The 23737-nt window shown below is 41.9% G+C and overlaps 1 long non-coding RNA gene across 1 annotated transcript in view; it reads right to left on the bottom strand.

The window, feature by feature from the left end:
* Positions 1–3752: 3752 nt before the first annotated feature.
* LOC135451579 (uncharacterized) overlaps positions 3753–23737 on the bottom strand; it is a 65239-nt gene continuing 45254 nt past the window's right edge. The window contains exons 2-3 of the long non-coding RNA XR_010441368.1: positions 11995–12138; positions 3753–6536 (exon numbers count right to left, since the gene is read on the bottom strand). This is a non-coding gene — a long non-coding RNA (uncharacterized LOC135451579). The remainder of the gene's footprint in view (positions 6537–11994; positions 12139–23737) is intronic.

The raw sequence follows: 23737 nt of genomic DNA, 5'->3' as shown, positions 1-23737 counted from the left end.
CAGCTCCAAGACCCTTTCCTGGCAAGAACCTTTCCTGTGGTATCCCCACATCTGAAAGCTGAGTGAGGTTAAAGGATGGAGTGACAGGGCTGGAGTGAGACACCCACAGTACATAACAATGGCAGATGGTTTGTACCTCACTCATTGCCAGGGGAACAGTGGTAAAACTCCTGGAACACAAACTCAGAACCCAAATTTTGCCCTTAAAATAAGAGGGCCCGACAGAGGGCAGCCATAAAAATATCTTATGCTCGGGGATCTTTCTGAATTCAGGCTCTGGCATTGGGGTTGTTGTATGTAATGAAGTTGAGAAAGCTCCAAGCTCCAAAATAAAGTCTATTTATTCCATCAGTTGCCATGGATAACACTTGTTTGTAGACATCTTTGAAGCCAAAGATGTGGAATTGCATAAATAGAGGGAGCCAAATTCAGAATACATTCCAAAGAGATATAATTGGCATCTCCATAGTTGTTGAATTAGTGGCACTTGATCAGATAACCAAGGCAGTCTAAGTTCTCCTGAATGTCCCTGTGAAAGTCAGCTCAGTGACTGGTGGGCAGAGCAAAAAGGTGTGGAAGAAATTCGAACATTAATGATATTTAGAATGATAATTCACAGCATCACAGAGAAACAGAAGACAGACTCACACTGAGGCCATGTGAATGGAAAGCAAGGGTAGTTTCCAAAGCAAAAGGCAGACCTGAAAGATTTAATCCCAATGAGAACAAGCCACCTGTTCTGCTAAATGCATTTCCTCCCCATTCTTCATACCACCTGCCTTATGCAGGGGAGAAGGATTTCATGTCTTCAGGAGGCACAGTTCTGCTCTCTTTTTTTCAGCAAAAAAGTGCCTCCACAGTGAGAAATGTCCCTTGTAATTTTCAAGCTCATTTGAACTTGAAAATACTCTCATCTGACTTCAATGGGACAAATCTTCAGTAGGGCACGCTTGGCTGGGCTGGATGCTTGTTGAGAAAACCAGTCTGCAACCACCTGTCGGCTGCTGGGTCCTTTTGTGAACATTCAGCTCTTTGAGAATAGGACCCTATTTCTGCATCTGTACAGCTCCCAGCACATTCTGTCCTTGTGGAAGTGTGGAGCTTCAGACACTACCCAAAAGAGATGATTTTTTTTTTTAAAACATTGCAATAGATGCAGTAATACACAGGCAAGGGAAGAAATCCAAGCCAGATTAACCCTGAGCCCTGAATTTGCCCAGAGTGCAATATAAGCAGGTAGTTTGAACACTACTGGGATTTTTAAAGCAAATGCAAATGGTGCAGTAGATAACAAACAGCTTTTTTTTTAACTTGCTCCTCATTTCCTTTTGTGTGTTCTCCTCCCATATAGTCGATATCCAAAACATCAAAACACAATTTCGTTTTATTTTTCAGAGTTCATTTACTTACGCTCAAAGGCTTTTGTTACAAAGAACAAAGCACATGTGTCTAACAGTTTGACCCTTCCTCCATCCTTCCCTAGGGGCTGCAATTAAACTTTCATTTAAGTAGTTATTTGGTGTGTGGGATACTGTGCTAAAATACTTTGAATCAGTGGTTTTTGTAAGGCCCCCAGCTGCTCTGTCTACAGCACCCAGTAACTCTTCTGATCACATTGGAAAGACTTTGCTAATGTTGGGTATGCTTGGGAGGAGTGATTATTTAGATAGAAGAAATGAAAATAGAGAAAGGATTCTTTTTAGGGAAAGGCACTGACTGCAAAGGACAACTGGAGTGTGTATTATGTGTCTGTCCATTTCTTGCCCATCATTTTGTTTCTGCCATGGGAATACAACAAAATATTGGCTTGCTGTGAATAAGGCACTTATTCATGACTTAGGACCTTGTAAATTCCTTATGTGATTGTGTTAAAATGTCCTTTATTTCCCATGCTCATACTAGAGTTTTATGTGTGCTGGCACATTCTCCCTGCCCCTCCTCCAGTGCCACTTTACATGCACAAAAATGGGAAATTTGTTTTCCTAAAAAAATTGCATTCTGAAAAAAAAATGGTTGGCTGATTTACAGCAAAAGAAGGAAGAAGTCTCTTTTTTCCACCTATACCACCTCTTGTCTTTGTCATTATTTTCCACATTTTGTTAGAATCAATAGTTATTTTTATTGCTGATTATGTTGGAGCTGTTCCCCTTCCCTCACTGTACCCTGCCCCAGTTTGGTTTTCTTTTTCTTTTTCATCTCATTAATTTCCTTGAAAGCATTCACACCAGAGCAGCTTCATCCACTAGTCTGTGGTTGCAAACCAGATTCCTTTGGAGGAAACTAAGCCTAAAGACATATGCCAGCACCAAAGTGGTACTGGAGTCACAACCAGGAGGGCTGCACCACCAGCCAGTCTTGCAGTGCACAGCTAATACATTCCTTACAGAAAATTTTACATCACATGTGCAGTGGAGGCATTCAAGCCAGAGGTCCAAACTCTATTTAATTAAAAATAAGTCCTGTGAGCCACATGAAATGGAGTTGTAAGGAGCCTAAGCACGTATCAATCCAGTTTACAAGATCTGTTTCTATTGCAGTAAATTGCAGGCTAATTTAATGTCTATAGTACATTTAATGTCTGCCAAGTCTGTAGCCTCCCTTTCAGTGGGATCACTAAGAATCTCTGTTCCCCTTAAGATTATTTTCACAAAGATTGGGACTTCATCTCTACAGGTTCACAGTTTCTGGAGGATGAAATACCAATATTTTCATACAAGCTGCATCCCCTCAGAAATCTAGCTAGAACTCATGCCACTCATGTTGAGATATAAAATCCCTGTCTGCACAGCAATACCAATAACAGTTCTTCCCAATTATGCCAAAATGTTTTTGCATTGACATTGTAGTTGTCAGCTCATATGTTTCCACCAAATGTGCACTCTAGGACTAAACTGAAACTGAATTTAGAATATTCTAAACTTTTGGGGGCGGGGCAGCCATTTCAATCTTGTATGTGCATTTCGTGAAGGGCTTAATCAAAACTCAATCAATTCCCACCTCACCAAGTTTAGAAAGGGATTAAAATCCATACCAGATTTGGATCTGAATTTTGTGCCTGGGGGCTCATTTCGGTTATCAATTAGCTGTTGCTCTTGTGATGTATCAAAAGGCAGTAGCATATAGGCTGTTGTTTAGAGATGTACATAATGTAGCTTTAAATTTCATTGGGAAACTAAACAAAACCTCTGGCCTTAGGGCTGCATGTTCAAATGCTACAGTCCCATAGTGCATTACACCAGTCAACACTTCTTTTCAAATACCACCCGCATAACAATTAACCTCACTTCAACCTTGAGGTCTCTGATTAGTGATGGCCTATTGTTTAAGTTCCATTAACATAGCCCCTGTGTTGCCCTATTCTCACTCAAATGGACTAATCAAATCAGTCACCAAGGACTTAAGCTCAGGGTCCAACTTCTTTAGTAAGCAGCAATTTTCAATTTAAGTAGAATGGTGGATGTCATCAACACAGTCACAATTAGTATAGCTCTGACATGGAAAACATTCTTAATGATCCTAAATTTGTGAAATATCAAGGGCCCCAGCAACTTGCAATATGAGAATTTCTATGTATAATAGAAAAAATTACAATATCAATAGGGTAGCCAATGCATTACCTTTACCAGACAAGGCTCTGAAAGGACAAACCTCAATCAGGTTCCATTTAATTTCAAGAAGTAAATGCTGTTTTGAACCAGTAGAAATAAAAACACGTCACAGCATTCATAAAATGTTATTTTTTGCTACCCACATCATATTTATTATGCAAAGAAAGGAAAGAATTGTTTGTTTTTCCAAACCCAGTTACAAAGTTGTTATTCTTGACATTCTTCTTACTTGGATTACACAACTATGTTTTCATTCACATTAGCTGATACTTGTTCTTTCAAAAATTTTGAATTAAAAGTGGTCTTGTATTATTTCTTTGGATTATTTTTAACACAGTCTTCTATTTCTGTCAAGGTATTGGATGATTGGAGCACAAACCTCTAAGAAGATACAGTGGAAAACTCATGGAAAATAGTTCACCAGTAGAATTCAGGGCCAAGTCTTCAAATATGCATGTAATGAGGGTTACTGCCTCCTTATCAGCACAGATACCCATGGCGCAAAGGCAAGGAATTCTTTTATTTTCATGCACGTGCAGTTACTGCATGAGCAGCACATATATTTTCCGACCATTCAGATGTTGCCTTTCTTTGAATAAGCAGCAAGAAGGCAAAGTAGGAAGCCTCTGGCCATTGAGCAGGACACTGAGGACATCAAGGACTTTCAAAATGGAGCTTTTGTGGCAGATACAATTTTGCTGTCATTATAACTGGTAATTCCTACCTAATCGAAAAGAACCTATTTTTTTTTCTTTTTCTCTTGCCATCTTGTTTTCCTGCCAAATTGTTTCCACTTTCTCAGTCGATACTTTCTCAGACCATGGTGGACTCATACTCTCTCATCTCCTCAGAATATGATGAAGCTGCCAGATAATGTTCACACGTAGCTCTTCTTTTATGATCAGCTAAAACCCTGTGCACAGAATAAACATTGCCAGACACATTAAGTGTTTTATTTTTCTGCTTCAGAGAACGAAATTTGGCAGAAATATTCCCTAATTTAAATCCAGCTTTTGTCTGCCTCATTGCTTTACACACCATGTAGTGAAAGAACTGGCTTCACACTGCTCCCACACCACCAGTCCATCTGACTGACAATGGATCCAATCTGCATTACATGGGAGGCTGTGTGAGTGGTCTATTCTGCTCCTCCATCTCCACCGACAGCTGGAACTGGACTTGGAGCAAATACCAGGAGAATTTGCATGATAGACCATTTGCAGCACATATGCTATAAATTCACCATTGCTGCAAAATGGCAAGTCATAGGCCTCGTCCACACGGAAGTTACATGAATTGAAATTAAAACCAATTTAGTCTAAACCAGAATGAACTTCTGCGTGAACGCTCATAATAGTTTGAAATCATCTCGCTTCAGTTTATCCAGCACCACTGCCTTTCCCCAACAGGCAATTAACCAAGTGCAAGGGAAGCACAGATGATGCCAAGCAGTCTCCATCTTTAACAGAAGTCACTTTAAACCCCGCCTTTAGCCCCACTGCTGGTAGGGACCCTGCCTTATTGGCTGGGGCTGTTCAGTCACACTGTCATTCAGAACTGGGGGGATTCCCTGGGAATTCTTCAATTCCTGCTTGCATTACCCACAGTCAGTCATTGCCTCCTCTTTGGAGGACTCCAGAAGTGGCACCACACTTGCCCAGCACTGGATCAGGTTTGACCCTTGCAGGCCCTCAGTGAGGGCACTGGGGCAGCAGCTTCTGGAGTGGCAAAAGCTGCACACATTCTCCAGCCATTGTTTTGGTCACGTTACCCCTGGGCACTGACCCCCTGCCTGCACTGCCTCCTGTTGCTCTTTTGTTCAAGAGAAAACTTGTCATTTAGAAGCTGATTATTAGTTTTCTTTTCTCTTCCCCACCCGGAGTCCCCCTTTAACTGGATCATCACCAGTTTTAGAAGAGTTGCCCCTTTCTAAAGAAAACAAAACAGAATAAACAACCACTTTCCAGTCCCTGCCAGAGCTCTCTTCTTTTCACCAACATCCATTTTCTCCCAAACAAAATGAAAGGACGGGGAGAAAAAAAGACAGCTTCTTCCCTCCCTCCACAATGAAACAACAAAGAGCACAAACAAAATTAAAATTAGGCATTTAAGCTGATTTTCGCCACTTAACTTTTGACATGTTTTTGCAAATTTCGTTCAAGTCCCCTCTGAAGATTCAGCCAGTGAAACCCACTGTATCAAGTGGTGTTTCCAAGCCTTTTTTCATAACTTCCATGAGACAGCCCACGTGTTGTTTGGACTTGCAAGGGCACCTTTCTGCTAACATGAAAATGGGAGGCTATGACACAACAAAGTGTCCGTCCCTTTGGGGAAAAATAAAGGTTTAAATGACTAATTTTTCAACTTTATATACCTCTGAAAATACTTGAGGTCTGATACATCCAAGCTCACTCTGCAAAAGTATCTCCAGGTGGGTGATTTATTAGAAGCTAAAGCCATTGCCCAAAAGTTCTGCTCTATTTTATGCCCACGTAGCGTCGGTTCAGCTTCATTGTCTTGCCTTGAGAAGTAATTGTTTTTCTCTTCAGAAATATATTTTTCTTCCAGTAAGCCTGCATCATATTCATCATCTGGAATGTATTGGGAGCGCTGCACTGGGCTCAGCTTGCAGCTGCTCCCAATCATCCCCGATGTGCGCAGAGCCGACCTGCGAGAGCCTCATCGGCGAGGGTGGCACCGCCGGCCCTGCCACCGCTCCTCCTCCCCATCCCTGCACCCGTGCTCTGGGGACTCGGCTGCTCCCCGCTTCATTTCCAGGTGTAATTCAAAATGCCTTCTCTGATCCGCAGAGCCATTCACGCTTTGAGAGCTTGTATTTCCTTGAGATGGTTTCTCTGTTTCAACATCGCATCTCACCTGGCAGTCAAGATTGGCTGCAGTCACATGAGATGAATAGCAATGTTGACTCTGTAAAATACATGAGAGTTTGCAGAATGACAGGCCATTCTCAGTGGATGTAGAGCACGGGAGCAATAGAAACACGGGGAGTGTCTTGTTTCACAGAGGAGAAAAGAAAGGATTGATTTCCATTGGAAAAAATTAATATTCTTCATATTTTTGTAAGAATGTCATGAAGTGCAGCCACTCCCCTGAAAATATTCTGCAGCAGAATTGCTAAGAACTAAGCTCATATTTGGATTGTGGCAGTAGTATCTTTTCCTTAGAAGCTGTTAGGTTTTTTATTGGAGCTGAAAAATCCTGAAGAAAAAAAAATCACATACACATGAAATTCATGAGATGTTACCACCAAAGGAAGTCATGCAAATAGAATATTGACTACTGGAAACAGAAAATTAGAATTTAATTTACTAAAGAAATTAATTTAATACAACAGAAAAAAAAATACAGTATGTGCTGGTGAGTTGCTGCACATTTCTTCACTAAAACTTGTTCTCTAGGTCCAGAAGAAACTTTCTGTACTGGTCCATGCAGATGCCATAAGGGTATTTCTCCATGGCTTTGCAATCATACAGCTTTTCTTCTGACTTATCTCTGGTTTCACAGCCTACCTGACTGAGGCAAGGCACAGATGTTGCTGTAGTACACCCAAGAGATTCCTCCTTCTGCACAACCCCAATGCCTTCCACCCCCTTTGCCATTTCAAGGAGCACCCAGGTCTGTCTGCACACCATGTCCCCTTCTTCCCCATTCTCACCTTCCCACTGCTCACCTTGAGGTCTCTCACCTTTTTTGAGCCAGCTAAGGATCCTGCTTAACTAAGAGAAAAGTACTTTTCTCTGGCTTAACCAAAGTAAATGTGTTGAGATTAAATTTACTGGCTAAGTTACAAAATACTTAATATTGTCAATGGTTGCGATTTTACAGCAGGTCAATAAATATTTTCTTGTTTCTCTACAGATGGGAACTCTTCATTACTCTGTCTTCTTGACCTAGAAGAAAAACTCATGGCTATAAGTAAAAGATTGAGTAGAGGACTTAAGAGCATTTCAGAAACAGAGGATAAATGAAAAACTATAAACTTTCTCTATTTTTTTTTTTTAACGAAACCCCTTTGAAATAAAACAGCATGCTTTTTATGACGGCAACAAGCTGTCATATCACTTCACTTGGGCTCATGTTTGGAACTGACCAAGTTGCTCATAGCCCTGTGCAGGATGCTCAAGCCTCTGAGTTGTATAATAAGCTGTGCCCATTGCAACAGTTCCAGCAGCATTAAGTCAGCTCAGTAAAGATAAATGAACACAAGAAAACACCATTTTTTCCTCACTTAGACAAGACTTGAGTGGATAGGGATAGTGATCCCTTAGCACTACATACAGCAAGTGGATAGGAAACCATCTGCTCCACTGCTGCTGGCTTTCCTGAGCCTGGGGACCTGAGAGATGCCCCAGGCTCCTCAGCAGCAGTTGCTAAGGAAACATTTTAGGGAACCTTTTTCATAAATTCATAGTAATCTCCATTTCTCAAATGTCAAGGCTAATGACTCACCCTTTGATTGCAAATGGGATTTACTACCATAGAATTGCTGGCAGCCTTCAAAGCTAAATTGTATTTGTCAGCATTTGAAGACTTTTAGTACATTGGTTACCACTGCTCCCCTTGAGTGAGTAGAAAATGTAGATACATGAATAGCTGGCAGAATTCCCTCAGATATATTTCAACCCTTTCCTAAGTTTCCACATAGGAAAGAAGACAGATATTGGTGTCTGAAGGGCTCCCACAGCAGGGAATCCCCACAGCCAAGCCGGTGCCTTTGGGCATTTTCCTGCCTGAGGTGCAACCAGCCTTCTCCAGGGAAGCACAGACCCCAACAGAGGGCAGCTGGGACCACCTTAAAGCTGTCTCTAGGGATGACCAGTGGAGACATGCACCCTGCCTTTCCCCCCAGGGGTTACTGCTGCTTGAAGGCAGCTGGATACATCCATGGATTTTCTGCAAGTCACACAGGAATCCTCGTCCCTGGCTTCCACTGATAAATTGCTCTGGCAGTCTGCAGTTTTAGACCTCGTGCATTTTGGATATCACCTGACAGAGACCAAGAACATGACACTACAATATTTTGAGTCTTCACAATTCCTTCTGCCAAGTGCCAAGTTTGCAAATGCACCCCGAGACTTCTTTCTTCAAAGTATTTGAGAAGTTATCAACAAACAAACAAAGGATGATATCTATTGCTTTGAAGGCAATACATATTTAGAACAAGATTCTGCTCAAGTGATATAGACTTCACTCCAGATAGATCTACTTCCAAGTTAGTCTTATAGCCCAGAATTCAATTTCAAAAGTGGAAATTTTAACTCCTAGTACTTTAAAGATACATAAAAGAACCTCAAATAAATACAGAACTAACCTTAAACTTTCTGTTAATTAATTTCTGGGAACACTTCATATAAATGCATATTATAAATTCACTTGATCAATTGGTTCATACTGCATTTAATACATTTCCACTTAATATAAAACCCACAGAATAATGTACTTTGAATGGATGCATACTATAAAACATTGTTAGTCGAGGAAATTCCTTCTCCCTGGAATAGTCAGTGACTGGTGTATGGAAGATACTGATGAGATTTGTTGTCAGTAGCACCACGTTGTTAGGAGACACATTCTTGATAAAAAATCAGTATCCACCCATATAGGAATCTAATGCACTTAAAACTTACAGAAATTCCTCCAGAGGAACACCTGTATGTTATTTTGAAGAGTTTTCTGGTCAGCTTGAACACTATTGTCCAAAACAGGCAGATGGAGTAAACACTCATCCAAATTTTGCTTTCTCTGTCTAGGGAAAAGATATCCCTCAACTGCATTTTGTACCAATCTGCCTAGAGACAGAAAAATTTGCTTTCCTGTTGCATCTGGCTACAGGCTTTTACAGTGTAGATTTGCTGATTTTTCAGCTTGTTTATTTAGCCAAATTGCCAGAATACACATCCTATCCAAGGCCAGGTGCTGGGAGAAGGCTCCACTCTAGAACTCTTTTTGCCTAGAATATAAAAAGGGGAATTTCTGCCCCTGAGATGCTGACACTGGTGTTTCTAAGGCCATTTTTTTTTTTTCTTCATTGATTGGCTTTTAATCCTATACTCTCATAGAATTTTGCTTTTACTCATACAATAAAATTAACTACTGTGAGGGTAGAGATGGTCTTAGGCAGGTCCCCCTCAGTTTCCAGCTGGCTCTAAAATCATAATCTAAAGAATACAGTTAGAAGAAAACAGTTAACTCAGAAAATAAGTCTCCAAATCTTGACTGAAAACATGTGGCCTCAAAATGTAGATGAAAAATGAACAAACATCTGCATTATCATACTGTTTACCAAATGCTGAAATCAAAGTGCAGTCTATGCACTGTTTCCTCTTTCTGTAGCCAAAAGTCTGCTTAGTTATTACACAACATAGCAAAAACCTGATAGCATATTATTTTAGTAACACTGAGTTTTCTCATTCAGCTAACCATTATTTACATCATTTCTGACCAGAAAAACAATCCTAAGCTGATTAGGAAGATCTGTCTTTTCGTTTCAGATTCATCAATACCTACAACTTCTGAACCTGTGTGCCTTTTTTTGGCGTGAAGTAAGCTGCCATGATGCTGCACCATGTACCACAGAGGCTCTGAAAGCTCTGCCTGATCCTTGACTTGTAAACACCAATATAGCACCTGCACACTTAGAAACAATCACATAGTTGCATGGAGCCACAGTACATGTGATTGTGGTTTAACCTTTTGAAATAATTGTTTTCTTGGCTCTATTAAAAAACAAAGATAGAGACTCTGGCATGTTATGACCAATTTTATTCCCATACAGTAAATGTGAAATCCTGAGGACTTTGAAGCATTCCGTAATCCAAACAAAGTTTTATTATTTCCTGAAATGCAACAACCATCAGAACATCATCTAGGTAGATTAACATGTTGTTGTCCTGCTTCTTAGAGCACTAACAGCCTGATCTACCAGCACAATACACATTCCTAATGCTCCCTGTTCAGCTGAAGCAGGGAATTTCCTCTAATTTTGGCAAATGATATGCTGAGAGAAACGTTACTTAACTCACCACACAGCCATAAATCTGCTTTGTAAATCTTGCACTTTTTGGAAGGCTTATTGCTAAAACTTTTGCTTCAGAAGCACATTTAAGGGGTTCAGATTTAATAAGGTTAAAAACCATCTGAGCATTTTGAGACTACAAAGAAATAATATATCTGTAGCGTCCCCTGCGATAGATTAGAGGCAGGACTTGGTTGCAGTAATGAATATAAATGGGAATCTTTATTAAGGCCACTGGACAGAAGCAGGACTGTAGCTGTGCTCTGCAGCTCCCAGGCTAACTGCACACAACCTATGCTTTCTAATAGCTCCGTGCAAGTCTAGCCTAAATCCTGGCCTAGATTCAGCACTTCTGGAAGGGATTGCCAAACTCCATGAAACCTAGCTCCTTAAATTGTTCAGCAGTGGATGCAACTTCCAGAGCACACCCTGCCAAGGCTTGCATAATCCCTACATTTGCATGCACGTGAATTAAACAATGAAAAGGCTGGAGATCCTGCAAATGAGAATAGAAATCTCCCCCATTCAAGTTTTTTTTTTTCCTGCACGTTTAAGGATAAAAATGGATCTGTGACTTGAAAACCTAGATATTTAATTTCTTTAATGCCATTTTAGTTACAAAAACTAACTTGAACAATAAATGTATACAGGCAGTGGAGAGACAGCAACCTCTTTGCATGCCATAGCCAACATTATAGGCTTACTCCAGGTGCTGGGAATCTTTTCATGGAGGCTGGACAGGGAAGTTAATGAATGCTTATGGTCTTTGTACTGAATCCAGAGCATGCTCAGGGCATAGACAAAGTAGGTAATGGTTACAATCTGCTCTGCTTTGGGCAGAGGAGAGTGGAACTGGATCCTTGACCCTGACAAGCCCGTTCCTGTGGATGCAGCCCTGTGCTCTTCCTGCTCCTGCCAGGCCAAGAGAAGGGGGAGACCTGCAGCCCACTGAGGGGCAGACAGAGCAGAAATTTCCCCTAAATGCCACAGCCTGGCTGCCCTCATGCTCCCGGCCCAAGGTGCACAGAGCACCTGCAGGGGCTGCAGCGCAGAGCTGGGACAGCCCCACGATGGAGGGAATGGAGTGAGGGAGGCTGTGAGGTCTCTCCTCCCTCCTCAAGCCTCACTGGCTCCTCTGACCTCCCTGCTCCCACTCTGCATCCCAAATCTGCCTTCACTCTCCCTTTGCCCCTGTTGCCCTCTGCCCCAGCCCAGTGCCACCCTCGTGGGGCACAGACACAGCCCAGGACCCCTTCCCTGCAGGGGCTGGGCTGCTGTGGACGCATCAAACCCACAAGTGTGAACCTCCTTTGAAGCAGGTCCATCAAGCTATTTTCAGACCACACTCACCATTAGGGATGCTTTTATCCAAGGAGCAGCAAATACAGTGTCTTTTGCTAATATTTTGAGGACTGAAGGCGAGTAGTTTCTCCGTGCTCAGACAAGCTGTCTGGATTCCAGCCTGAGGAATATCTGCCAGAAACTCCAAGGTCCCTGCATGGAAAATAGACTGCTAGAGTCAAACACTAGCACACAAACACATCATTCAGTTCAGCTTCAGAAACTTCTTCAGAAAAGGCTATGGCAGACACTCAGGCTGTGGCAAAAGTTCTGTCAAAGGTGTTGTGGCCTCCCTTGTGCCTGCACAGCCCCACACCTTCCTGGGACAAACCTCCAGAGCCTTCCCCAAGCATGGCTGGAGAGGCTGTAGGAGTGCTTGAGGGGTTTAATATCACAAAATAGGGGCACGACTTTTTATTTAACTGACAAGGAGAGGAAGGCAATGTGCTTTGGAGGAAGGTATGTAGTGGAAGACATTCAAAGGCCTCTTACTTGTTGGTAGCAGGGTTATCCTACAAAAAGAAAAAAACTAAAGTAAAAACAAAACCCAAGACTCCAAAATTAGAGAATACACGTAAAAGGGTCGCTATGGGGCTTCTGATATATTTCCATCACCCCCAGCCTCTTTCTCTCTCTCCTCTCCAGTACCAGTGCTCTAGTGCTGCACTGAGCAGGGGCTCAGAATAGGCAGGAGTGTGTAGGTGTGGGATCTCAGGATATCCAGAGGTGAAAGGGTGACACTACCTTCTGATTTGAAGAGCTAACTTGAAGAAAGCCTATGATCACATCAGTGGGCCACATGTACCAAGTGAGTGCTGCACATGTCAGTATATTAAACATATGTGCTTCTTATTTCCTATGTTAAAGGAATACAGTTTGCAAGCATTGGTGGGGGTGTTACTTCAAATGAAAGGTAAATGTGGATTAAAGGTATTTCAAGATTCCCATGGTCTGATGACAATGAATACCTGCAAAATCCAACTTTGATTTTAAAGTTTTCCCAACATTTAAAATGTCTGCCTCACAAACTGGCGTGGGACCTGGTTTCATTTTAAAGGCTCATGGAAACAACCAGAGCAGCAGGAACAATAACAGCACCCTTTTAGAAAAATACAGGAAATCTTTTCAGCCAGATGCACTGCAGCACTGGGGCCACCATGAAAGTCTTGCAGTTAAAGAAACCTCACAACATCTTCTAGGCAAAAAGGGGATCATCACGTCTCCTAACACTTCATCTTGCATTAGAAATAATTCTTGCTCGAGGAAGCAAAAAAGAGCCAATAAAATGTTCCAACTTCATTCCTTTATTGACTTTTTGTTGCCTTATGTTATTAATAAGAATTTACAACCTAATTTGCAGTGTAAGGTTTTATCATGGACTATGCTTGTGTGTAATTTGAATTTTTGAAAACTTTGGGGCATCACGAATCTGACAAAATCTTTTAAGAATTAATAGAGTTTTGTCTGGGGCCAGATTTTCTAAAAAGGTCTCTAAACTCAACCTTTAAATTTCTGTGTGAGAGGAAGCAGGATCTCCTGGGCATCTTATGACTGGGGGTTTGGGATATGAAAATGAGGGGTTTGCATGTTGCAAACACTGCTCATGGCAGGGTGCAGGTAAAGAGCAAGGGGCCAGTCACATTGAAACAGAATTCCTGATTTGCAGGCCCCATGAATGTACTTTTAAATGCCAATTTGATAGGTGGGAAGGCTGTAGGGACGCTTGGGGGGATGAATATCAGAGAATAGTAACATTATCACTTTCTTATTTATTTGACAGAGAAATGGAGACAATGATCCTTGGAGCAGTGAATGTGGTGTGAGGTGAGACGTTCAAAAGCCTTTTTTACTTGTACACTGTTGACTATTGGTACGGTTATTCTGGGGGGAAAAAAATAAAAAAAAAACAACCCAGCAGCCAAAACCTGAGGCTCCTAAACTAGAGAATGCATATTAAAATGTTGGCCAGAGGCTTCCGATTTGTATATTCCCATCTCTCTCTCCCTCACTCTTTCCACTCCAATACTAGTGCTGTATTGAGTTGGAAACGTATAAATGTTACATGTAAGATGCAGCCTTACTGTTGCATCTTTATTCAACATCAACTTCCAGATGGGAACTATTTTTCATGGTTCATAAAGCCAAATCCAGCTGCTACATTTGGACCTACATAAGGAATCCACATTTTATTGCCTTAGCAGTGCATATAAAACAATTGCTGTTGTTTCTTTAGTACTGGTGCACCTCACATTTCTCAATACATTTTAAATATTTAAATTTTTAAAACTGTATTTTATAGTTCCTCACTTAGCCGTGCACCGTAACAAGATATTTTACAACATTTTCTAGATATCTGACATAACTGACAGAAAAAGGACCGTGGACAAACGGTACTCAATATAGCAGCCATATATTCAGTAACTTACTAAGAGTGTTCAGACAATTTCCTATGCAAACCACAATGATATAAAATACTTCTGGAATCTCAGCTTTATTAAGAGACAGGAAGTGCAAACTCAGGAGTCCTTCCCCTCCCCCTCGGCTAATCTGACTCTTTGATAGTCATGTGTTAGGAATAACCATCGAGTTGCTCCTAACGAAAAATATTCCCACAGCTAAGAGAGAATTAACCCTTGTGAGACCTCAAAAGAGAGAGCGGACTCCATGTGTTCGCACAGAGAAAGGAAATAAATCCCCATCGGGAGGAAGTTTATGCCAGCAGCAGGTCTGCACAGCCCTTCCACGCAGGCATAATTCATTTGCATTTTAGATGGTATTGTCAGAGCAGCTAGAGCACATGCATTGCGGAGGAGAACCATGCAGCCTGGCAAAATTAGCCATCTTTGTGCCTCCTTTCCTTCCCTCCTTCTCTCCTTCCTTTCCTTTCCATTCCTCCTTCCCTCCCTGTGTGTGCGCTCCGAGCCCCCAGCCCCGAGTGCCGCTCCTTCCCCGAGCAGATGCCGGCTCCAGAGCAAACAAACCCCCGCAAAAAGCGCTCCGAGGTGGGACAGAGAGAGTTAATGCACGGCTATGACAGAGAAGCAAGTTTGCTGTGAATTGGGAAGCACAAACTATAGTAATCCCCACCCTGCTGAGTGGCTTCCCCAGAGGTCTGATACAGTGCCAAAGCCTCTTACGCATACTGAGACAAAGCTTATTTCAAGCCGAATTCAGCTCCTGAAGCCACCATACTGCTTCCTGACAGCCTCCAATTGCACTGCCTCTGTATTTGTGTTTCCTGCTGTTTATATTTACTTGTTCCCAGAGCCACAACAGCTACAAAAACAAATAGTTGCTGTTTGCAGGGCTCTGTATCAACACAGGTAAAGTGCTTCACTTCCCTTTTAGTTTTACAAAGATTGTGCAAATAGGCTTTTAATACCTCAGAGAGATTAATTTGGTAATTATAAACCAGTTTAGGAACACATGCCAAACAATTGGTCATATAATCAGCATCCTTGTTTCACAGTATTAGCACGGCTGAGGCAAAAGGTTTTTAAACCATAAGGGCTACACAAACACTCCCTTGATTATATTGCTATTATTTCCCCATTCCACTGAGACACAAGCTTGAAATATCACTTTTTTGTTTGTCAAGTCCCTGTGGATGCTCTCTGGATCTGTGCTTCTGTCCCTTTGGCCCCTGTACAGCTATTGTGACGGGGTCTGATTTGGGTAATAGAGATCTTGTTTGATATATTTATTTAAAGAATCAGCTTAAGGAAGCCTGAGAGCCATCAATTCTCTTAATTAACTGCAGAGAAATGATTAATGCTATAAATATGGAATTGATCAGGAAAAAATTATAGTGCATAGGATTTAATATGAGTTGTTCCACCAATATTTAAGACATTAAATATGATAAATCTGGTTCTGGGTAAAGTGTTCATAACTACCCAAGTTATTTATGCACCTCAGAAAATTCCCACCACAAACCACCAGCGCTGTTAAGCTTCTAACTGGAGGGGGGCAATGCTTTTCAGGTAGAAAAAGCTGCTTATTCAAAATAAAAAACTCCTGGAGGAATAGGTCCATTTCAGCTGTACTGCACTTCCTAAACCAAACCAAGCAGAAAAGTTTCAAAGCATTTTATTCTGACTTTATCTGAAAAGAACATTTTCATTTCAAAACAGTTCCATTTAAAATTAAGTTTTTCATGCACATTGATGTCGTCTTTAGTAATGCAGAAGTTTCATTTATCCAGAAATTTTTAAAATACAAATTATTTTGTTGGAGGCCAGAAGACAGGCTTCCAAGCCTTTCGTTTCAGAAGCACCCACACCAAATGTTTCTCCCTGGTGAAAAAGAAGCAAAGAAAAGCAAAGAAAAATATCAAGCAGGGAGGCAATTCAATCTGTTGCCATCCCACCATTGTTCCTCTCTTGAAAACTGCAGTCCAGAAAAACCCCTGAACTTAGGTCTGCTGCCACTACTTCCTTTGCACCTCCGAAAATATGTTTGCTTTTTGTTTCTCTCTCTCAATCAAAACCCAGCAGAGGGGTGAGCAGAGAGAATCCAACCTGCATGTTCAGCTTTTCTGCTTCCCTCCTGTCTCACCCAGAGCTGCATCTGGGAGCTCTGAGGTGTGGGAGCCCTCCGTGGCCCTGCTGCCGCCCTGGCACCGTGCAGAGCCCCTCTGCAGCGCCCGTGCTGGCTGCTGGGGCACGGGGCTGACGGGGAGGGAGGGTGAGCCACGCCTGGGGCTGCTGGGGGAAGGTGTTGGAGTTGTGTCCCCACCTCTCAGTGTCTTGTTGGAATTGTCCCCCCACCTTGCAGTGTCTTGTTGGAGTTTTCCCCCCACCTTGCAGTGTCCTGTTGGAGTTTTCCCCCCACCTTGCAGTGCCTTTCTCACCACGAAAAGAATTAAAAGCTGAGCCAACAAATTCAGTGACTTTTATAGAGATTAGAAGACAGTACTTTTAGAGCTCAAGCATGCACAGCACCAGAGAAAATTTTTTGGGTTTGTTTTTTTTTTTTTTTTTTCTTTTTATAATAGCTACTCTCACAATTCTTCCTGTCCCCACTTCCCCCAGTCCCTGGAGAATGAGAGTTATGGAAATAACAACTCCTGAGACCATTTCCCAAGAACTCTGTGCCTTGGTGCACAAGAAATGCAATGCCAGATCCACCCACATCCGACAAGCAAGACATCCTGGAGCAGATTTAGGAGGAGACATTAGAGAGATAGAAATGTCACTGTATTCATGTGCAGAGCATGGATCCACACATGGAAGGCTAAGCTCCCTCCCCAGGGAAGCTGTGTGACCTCTGCCCAATCTTTTCCCTGCCCTTGCTCTCCCCACAGGATTAGTCACCACCCAACGCAGGGTGGAAGGGTCTGTCAGGGGTCATTCTCCCTCTGGACAGCACTGGGGAGTTCTGTGGCTCTCAGAGCCTGGCCATGACCCACTCACCCACCACTGCACACTCAGCATTGACAGAGAGGCCACCAGGAAAGACTTGGCTGCCTCAGGAATGGATGCACAAAAGGCTGAGTCTCTGCCCAGGGCTGTACCAACATACCGCACAGGTAGAAGGGACCAGTGGTGACAAAAAGTTTCAGGGACACTGACAGCCCCTGAAATGGCATGAAGAAAAGAAAATCTGAGAAATTTTTCAGCCTCATATAGATCTCATGATAGATCCCGTGAGAGCCTGGGGAGGCAGATGTGTTGGCTGGTGGTGTGAGACACAGTTGAGGTGGAAGGAGAAGACTCAAAAGAGGGAAATGACTGAGCACACAAGGGAAACCAGCAGCTCACCTGAGCTCCCAGCTGGGGCCCTGGATGATGGTGAATGCATGGTGACTTACAGTGTGCCACAAGCTCAGTACTGCAGAGAGGACAGTTGTACAATTAAACACTCAAAATCATCTAAACTGCACATTTAAATAGTCTGAATACGGCACTTGAGAGAGCAAGCCTGTCTTCAGAAAGCTGCAGAACTGAGGCTCCCAGGGCTCTCTGACATCTCGGCAGCCAAGCCACTCCCAGCAGAATGCCATCTGTTAGGGACTGCTCTCCATCCCTGCTTCCCTGTCCCTGCGACCCACGCTGTGGGAGAGGCGACATCGGAGAGGACAAGCAGCAGCAGTGGGGTGCCACAGAAACAGTGGCACCACGCCTTCCAGTGGCTCCTGAAATCGAGGTGCTCAAGATTTCATTCTTCCATTGGATCCTCGGGCTTTTTATAATTTCAGGGACGAGACCAATTTAATTTTTATAGAGATGTGTAATCCACCATTTCAACACACTAATTGAAATGGGCTGACACGCAGCTATGTGCCCTAGGAGCCTTCCAAAGCACATATCTTGGCACTTCCCACCAGAGGCTGAATGACATGGCTGGAAACCATACCAGATCCTCTGTGTTTACAGGCCTCTGCTTCTACATTATTATTTTGATTGCTGGCTTTACCAACTAACATCCAAGAGGCAGAATCCACTTGGAGAAAATAATAGAAAGCGGAGCGGAAACAGATTTTAAGAGGTCAAAAATCAACTGTACCTGTGCTATTTTTACAGTTGTTTATTTAACCACTTTGTAAAGTCCTTCAGCAGTGGAAATGCACATATTTTCCCAATCTGACCTGTTCTTTAATTATGACTTTTATAACACCTAGCCTAAATTGTTCTTTGAGTTAACTAAGTTTATATTTTCTTATCAATTCAGGGAGGAAAATGTTAATTCATTTCTTTCCTCTCTTCAGCACCTTTTTTTATGTATTTTAATATTTTTAAGCTCCCTTCTGTATGCTGTAAACAGCCCCCATCTTTCCAATTTCTCTGGTTCTGACCGCTTGGCTCAGGATTCTCTCTTTTCCGTCATGTCCTTTTAGGAAAGCAATGCCCAAAGCTTGCTTGTGCTGAGGAAGGCAGAAGGACCTATACACCTGTTACAGGTGTATGAAGGAATGTAACCTTTTTCTGAAGGAACGTAACTTTTTTTTTTAATTAATTTAACCTTCCAGGTTACTTTTATTTTTAAAAAAATTCTCAATAGTACATTTTTCTTTTTCACAACATTCTATCATTGAAGACTTAAATGCAGGTTGAACCCCTCTTAACTTCTCTCTTGTTTTCTTTAGAATCACCTACTTTACCCTCCATTCTGCAGCCAACTTTTCCTCTGTATATACAGTAAGTACCTTTTATTTTCTCTCCACGATGAATAACATTTTTCTAATCACTTCCCCAATCTGATTTACAGTTCCACTATCCAACATACCCGCAGTTTTCCCAGGCTGCTGTTCCTTGTGGTTGTAGTGATTACAATTGGTTCTTGCACCCAGGGCACTATTGACACCAATCAGTGAGCACAGATCACAGCACAGGATCCTGCTTGCTACAGATTTCCATTTGAACAGTGCCTCGTTGATAACTGATCTCCAAATATATTTTTCCAACTGGGAAAATACACATCTTTTGGAAGGTTTCATCAAAACTGTGTTTTCTTAGATTTTTTTATGAATTTGTTAAGAGTTGCCAAGAGAGGGAGAGGTTAAACGGGGTTTGCGATATTTGCAATTTTTCCTATAAAATATTTAATAATTCTTGATGAGACCTGTGTGCATAGTGAAACAGTCGCAGAAGTCTTGCTTAAAGGTCCCAAATCATGTCACTGGACCAGTAGAGCTACTAAGGATGTCCCCATGACTCCAAGTGACATGAAATGTCATTAACTCGTGAAAACTGACTCATACTCTGAACTTGCATGGTTCCATCCCATCTTTTCTCTCACTATTACTCTTCAAACTCACACTTTACTCTTAGAGATATGAACTTGTTAAGAACTTTCAATCTGTTTTGGGAACATTTGATTGGATCTTCACAACACAATTACTAAAAGCATGGATAGAGTCATAGTCTTTCCTTAACAAGGAGATGTATCTTTCTGAAAAGAAAACTACCTGCTCTATGTGGTTAACTATAAGAAAATAGGAATAGGAAAACGTCCCATTTTTCCATTAGGAAAATTATAAATTATAGTTCTAAGAAAGCCAACTCTTGACAACTGATTGAGCCTGCATTTAAAGAGTAGGGTCACAGAGATATAAACTAAAATGTGCACATTAGAAAATAAATTAGAGTTCAGTATTTAATGTGAATTGTAAAATCTTGTGTTACTCAATGACAACAATTACCATTAAAATTTTTTATTATTCACATTTAAAGTGCCAGCAATCTAACAGGCCTCGAAAACATCTATTTTGTTTTCTAGTTTAATTATCTTTCAGCTATATAGTCATTTATTTCACAAATTAAATAAGAAGAGTTCACATACGGGGGAAAAGCGCCATAGCATAGTAGGAGAATTTCTTGGGGGGAACTTCAGGCAATCAATTTCAGTCCATTGCTGAAGCTGCCAACTTCACCAAATTTAGATATGGGAGCCCAGTTTCACCTTTGGTGAAACTGAGGAGCCAGCCATGAACTTCTCATCCATATGAGAACTTAATTGCGGTAGGATCACTCAGGACTGCGACTGAGGCTGAAAGCCATTCTAGGAGAACTGCTTAAAGTCACAGGCTGAAAATGAAGACAAGAATTCACATCAACTGTTTGCTGAGGACATCAACTATATACTTCCTGGTGCTTTTTCTTGGCATTTCAAGAGAAGAAAATATTCTAGCTCTCCAGAAAGAATCAATGACAGAATTAATCTTTTTCCAGTTTTCCAGTCTTTTGTCTTTTCCTTCTGTTTAGATCCACCCTGCCAGAATGACCTCGTTTGCCTTTCTGGTCAGAGGCACCACCACACCTTGTCTCAAATTCTGCCATATTTTCAGAATGATGAACATTTATCCCAAAACTTATCTGATAGTAAGTGGTATATTATTGGTTATACCTTGTCAGTTTGATATGTACTAGTGTGTGAAAAAGGAGCTCTATGAATTCACAGAAAATGAGAGCTAACAAAACTATCTACGCAGAAGCTTCATGAATGGAAATAAATACATTGTTTTACCATAATTGTCCTTTAAGCCTGCTTTCATCTATTATTTTAATTTCACTTGAGTTCTTCAGTATATCTTTCATTCCTACACATCTCTCCCGTGGTCAAGAAAGCCCCTTTGCAAAGAGAAGTGCATGTCTGATGTGCTCTTTCCCCCACTGGGGATCCAAATATGAATTATCTTAAGAGGAAGCACTCAATAACAGTGTATGCAGGGATGTGTCTGCAGCAACCCAAAGTGGCAGATGGACCTGATCCCTGAGATGCAATTTCTCTATACATGCAAGGTGGGCCAGGGGAGCACCCAGGCTGCTGAAAACATGAGGCACAGTGTGTGTGCCTGTAGGAGCCACTTGCATGGAGGGTTCCACATTGCTGGAACTAGGATTCACCAGCTGCCTCCTTTGCCTCCCATTGCAGAGAGCAGGACAGTGCAGGAAGAGGGAAAAGAGACAAAAGATATTCAAACCATCTGAAATTAAGGGAATTAATACCTGTCCACTAGCCATAGACAGTGTGTGATTTACTGAAATCAACATTTCTTGCTTTCCTGAAAAAACTCAGAGCCCAATGAATGTGAAATATCAGTAAAGTAAAAGCCTCTAGAAGCTTGAAAGGGTCACAATAGAGACCCGTGATGGGAGCATGGAAGACATGATAGGGTCAAAGGCAGAATGAGTAACAGCAAAAATGTGTTTTATTTGCAGAAGTTTGTATTTTCAGATCTCATGTCTCCTCGTGGAGTGTTTTGGTGGAGAGGGGCTGTGCAGGAGCCGTGCAGGGAGGGTGGAAGCACCTGCCTGCTCAGGAGGGCCTGTGCCACTGCTGCAGACCGCCAGGGGAAACAGTGCCCTGCTCCAGCCTGATTGTCCTGGGGCTGGGGCATTAACAGCATCCACACATGGCTACAATAGCCCTCGCCCTTCTGCTCTGAAAGAAATAAGAAAAGACCTTTCTGAAGCTTCTAGGGAGAGAGACAAGGAGGGCAGAGCAGCTTCCCTCTCGCTCCTCCGACTGATGTCACCATTCCTGTGGCCAAAACATGTTTGTTGCTAAGCAACTATGTATATATTACACTCTTCTGCTTCCATTTGGGATTTAACATATGCATTTTCACTTTCATCTCTGATGCATACTTACATTTGTTTGCAGTGGGTGCCAGAGTGAATGGAAGCTGTCCAGTATGGGATATGCATAAGAACTGAAAGGCGCACACAGTGATTTACCAATGTGCATCATTGTTTCGCAGCACAGTTCAATGGGAAACCCACTGAGTGCCATTCACCAGCAGTTGGGACAATTTTTTCATTCAGAACTGATGCTGGTTGCTGTATAGCAGCTATTGGTTCAAGAAGTGCAGCAGTTCTCAGATGTCATGAGGAGACAGTGTGGGGATAGTCTGACTGTTAATTATTGAAGATGGATTCTTTCTACGATGATAAAAAAGGTCCATTCTTTCACCTGAAGTTTTCTGGTTTATGCATAAATCCACTTATTCCTACACCTCTCCCAATTACTTGACAGGTAATTTAAAAAAATAAAATCACCTTTTGCTTTTGAATTGCATGCAGATGACCCAAATCAGTAGCACCCAGCACTCGCATTTTTCTATGAATCAAATCTAAAAAGAAATGAAAAGAGGGTAAAGAGAAAAAGAAGACAGGATGTGAGAGTTCATTTATATTACAAACATTCTGTAACAGAAGAAAAAAAATCAGTTTTTAAAAACCACATCTATTACTCTATAATGAAATTGTAAGAGAATGCTATTAGTCATGTCTGTGCATTTATCCACATTGTGAGTTCAATAATTAAATTAGAAGATATGACATTTAGTTTGCTAGGCAAAAATCCATGCTATAACAAAAAGGGTTTGGTATTGTCTCTATTAATAAGCGTTAAAGAACAAAACACTGGAGGAATTCTTGCAGTCTAGATCATTTGGGTTTTGTTATGCTTTTCAGTTTAGCTTAATTTCCCACTGGAAGTTTCTCTCTAAGTGTAGTCCTAGGATTATCATCACATGAGGAAAAAAAAATACCAGACTCAGTTTGCTACTGATTTTTTCTTACTCTCTCCTCCCTGGAAGCCAGGACAGAAGAGGGAGCACAGAAAGAATTTGAGGCAACCTTTACACCAGCCACAGCTGTTACAGCCTCTTCTCTCAGGGAAGACTGAAGGTTTTTTTCCTTTCCCCTGAAGCTCATGAAAAATGAACTTATGAAAAGGAATATTATATGAAAGCAACTTTCTTTCCTGCTTGCATGCATTGATTCAGGGCTGTGTCAATTGGAAGAAAACCTTTGCTCAGGGTGTGCAGCAGCACAATGGGTTAGGGTATGGCAGCTCTCTCCCGTGACCTGCCCTTCCTCAGGAGAGGGGCAATAACTCAGTGTTATTTTGTGTGCTGGCCCCTTGTGCTCTGTGAATTTTCTGCACCCAGGTCTGTGCAGAGGTTTCAGCTGGAGCACCAGTGGCAAATCCATGCCTGTTACACTGCTGGGCTGGACAAAACACGCACTGCAAGCAAGAACTGGACTCGGCAGTTAACAAACAAATTATTTTTTAATAAAAGAGGCGATTTAAAAATAACCAACTGCACTACGCCCTTAAACTGTCGCGAGTTCAGAATCTGCTGCTGTCTGAAAGTTGCCTTCATGCAGGACCATGTGCATTTAGCACTTCCCCACTGGCCCCGGGGGCACACAGCAGCTCTGCAGGTGACAGAGCTGGTGACACACACACATCACCCTAAGCTGATGCTTCATGAGTTAAACTGCTCTGGAGAGCCACAGAA

The sequence above is a fragment of the Zonotrichia leucophrys genome, chromosome 9 (genome assembly GCF_028769735.1).
Source record: "Zonotrichia leucophrys gambelii isolate GWCS_2022_RI chromosome 9, RI_Zleu_2.0, whole genome shotgun sequence".
Lineage (NCBI taxonomy): Eukaryota > Metazoa > Chordata > Aves > Passeriformes > Passerellidae > Zonotrichia > Zonotrichia leucophrys.
Note: the sequence above shows the minus strand (reverse complement) of the source record. Positions and strands in the feature narration are given on the sequence as shown.